Here is a 2,576-nt window from a genome sequence, read left to right on the forward strand (position 1 = left end):
TGCTCTGCGCCCGGCGCTCTGGCAGAACCCCGGGGCTGCGCGGACGGGTAGAGCCCGGCTCCGTGTCGGCGCTGATCGCCACCGCAGCACGCGGGATGTACCTGTCCTGCCCTTGCACCCGGGCAGGGCGCTGGAGAGCGCAAGAGGTCTGCGCTTTCCAAGGACTTGAGGGCGGACGAGGGCGCGCCAGGTCCGCAGCCCGCCTGGTTCCTTCCCAAGAGCCAGGACGACCGAGGAAGGACCCGCACCAGCTCCGAGACGGCTCTGCAAACTGGACAGCGAAGGAAAGCATCGCCTAACCTTGAAGACAACAAACAAAGAAACATGGATGAGAGCATCATAGTCCTGACTTGGTTTTGAAATACTAGTTTTCTACATTAGTATGTTATTAGTAGCCTTTTATTATTATTATGTTTAAACAGCGTTAACTTTGTTCTTAATTTGGGTTTTAGTTTTATGGGGGCAGCTTTAGGTTTGCAGAAAAACTGAGCAGAAAATCCAGAGCGCTCCCATGCATCCTCTCTCTGCCCAACAGTTAGGCTGTTACCATCTTGCATTAATGTAGTACATTTGTTACAATTGACAAACCAATGTGGATACATTATTATTAATTGAATCCATCGTATACATTAAAATTCACTCTTTGTATTGTACAGTTCTATGGATTTTGATAAATGCATAAAGTCCTGTATCCATCATTACAGTTTCATACAGAACTAGCTCCATTGGGCTAAAATCCCCCTGTTCTCCACCAATTCATCCTACTCTTTCACCCCTTCCCCAGCCTCTGGCAACCACTGATCTTTTTACTGTCTCCGTGGTTTTGCCTTTTCCAGAATGTCATATAGTTGGAATTGTGTATCTGTAGCCATTGCTGACTGGCTTCTTTCATTGAGTAATATGGCTGTAATACCCTCCACATCTTGTCATGGCTGATAGCTCATTTCTTTTTAGCACTGAGTAATATTCTATTATCTCAATGCACTATAGTTGCTTATCCATTCACACACTGAAGGACAGCTTGCTTGCTTCCAGTTTGGGGTGATTCATGACTGGCCTTTTGTGTGTATCTGTAATTAAGAGATTACAAATCAGAAGTAATCTTCATACAGTATTTATTAGCAAACATGATAAAGTAACGACTTTCTGCAGTCAAACACACTGGGACTCTGGTGTTCCTTGCATGTGGTTCTAGTGCCTCCCTCCTCTGCGTTCTCCCCTTGCACAGATTAGGCACACAGTGAAATATTTTTTGAAATTTAATTGTTATAAAAATGATACCCACTTTGGAACAGTTTTTCAAACATGGAATATGTCGAGTGAGAAGTAAAAACTCACTTCCACACCAGCCCTATTCTCATTCCCAAGAGGTGACTACCCTTTATCATTTGTTTTTAAGGTGGACAGGAAGTAGGATTTATTGGTGGGCCTTCGGAGAGGGCAGCACAGTAGAAGCCCTCACGAGTGCCGGGCCCACCACCTGTCCGGAGGATCAGGATTGGGAGTGTACTTGACCCCATAGCTATCTGGGATAAGCTGCTTCTCAGCCATCATGTCTTCAAATTCATCCACACTGAACTTGGTAAAGTCCCACTTCTTTGAGAAGTGGATATTCTGGTGGCCAGGGAACTTGAACTTGGCCCTGCATAGGGCCTCAGTCACATGCTCTTTTTTCTGCAGCTTGGTGCAGATGGACATGATGACTTGGCCAATGTGAACCCTGGCCACAGCACCCTGGGGCTTTCCAAAGGCACCTCGAATACCTATTTGGAGCCTGCACTGAGGGTAGTGCAAGGTCAGAGACATGAACGTCCATCTGAAAGGCCTGTCTCCAAGGTGCCTTAGAGCAACCCATACAAGAAACAGGCTGCATACACTACCAAGGAAGCTGCTGTTTGCAGCTATTGCACACTGGGCCCCCATGAGGAAAGGAACTCCATTAGCTCAATTAGCTGCAGCCCTTTATCATTTTTACATGTAGCCTACTATCTCTTTCTTCTTCGTATACAACCATATGTGTATATTACCTTTTTATGGTAACAAAATATATATGCCAATTGGAATATGTGTAAATAATTTATTTAAAAAGCATCTTGTATTTGGTTTTTAAGAAAATGCGTTTGAAAATAAAATCTGATATGGTTTGGTCCTCTATCCCCTCCCAAATCTCATCTTGTAGCTCCCACAATTCCCATGCATTGTGGGAAGAACCCAGTGAGAGGTAATTGAATCTTGGGGGTGGGATCTTTCCCGTACCATTCTCGTGATAGTGAATAAGTCTCACGAGATCTGATAAAATAGGAGTTTACCTGCACAAGCTCTCTGGCCATCCATGTAAGATGTGACTTGCTCCTCCTTGCCTTCCACCATGATTGTGAGGCATCCCCAGTCATGTAGAACTGTGAGTTTTCCATTAAACCCCTTCCGTTTGTAAATTGCCCATTCTCGGGTATGTCTTTACCAGCAGTGTGAAAACAGACTAATACAGTAAATTGGTATCAGTAGAGCGGGGTGTTGCTGAAAAGATACTCGAACATGTGAAAATGACTTTAGACCTGGGTAACAGGCAGAGGTTG

General features: G+C 44.9%; 1 non-coding gene across 1 annotated transcript; it reads right to left on the reverse strand.

Annotated features, from left to right (window-relative positions):
* Window positions 1-1,823: 1,823 nt before the first annotated feature.
* On the reverse strand, window positions 1,824-1,958 carry LOC111551403. The gene has a single exon (XR_002734352.1). It is a non-coding gene; the product is annotated as a small nucleolar RNA SNORA70 (small nucleolar RNA).
* Window positions 1,959-2,576: the final 618 nt, after the last annotated feature.

The sequence above is a fragment of the Piliocolobus tephrosceles genome, chromosome 7 (assembly GCF_002776525.5).
Source record: "Piliocolobus tephrosceles isolate RC106 chromosome 7, ASM277652v3, whole genome shotgun sequence".
Taxonomy (NCBI): Eukaryota; Metazoa; Chordata; class Mammalia; order Primates; family Cercopithecidae; genus Piliocolobus; species Piliocolobus tephrosceles.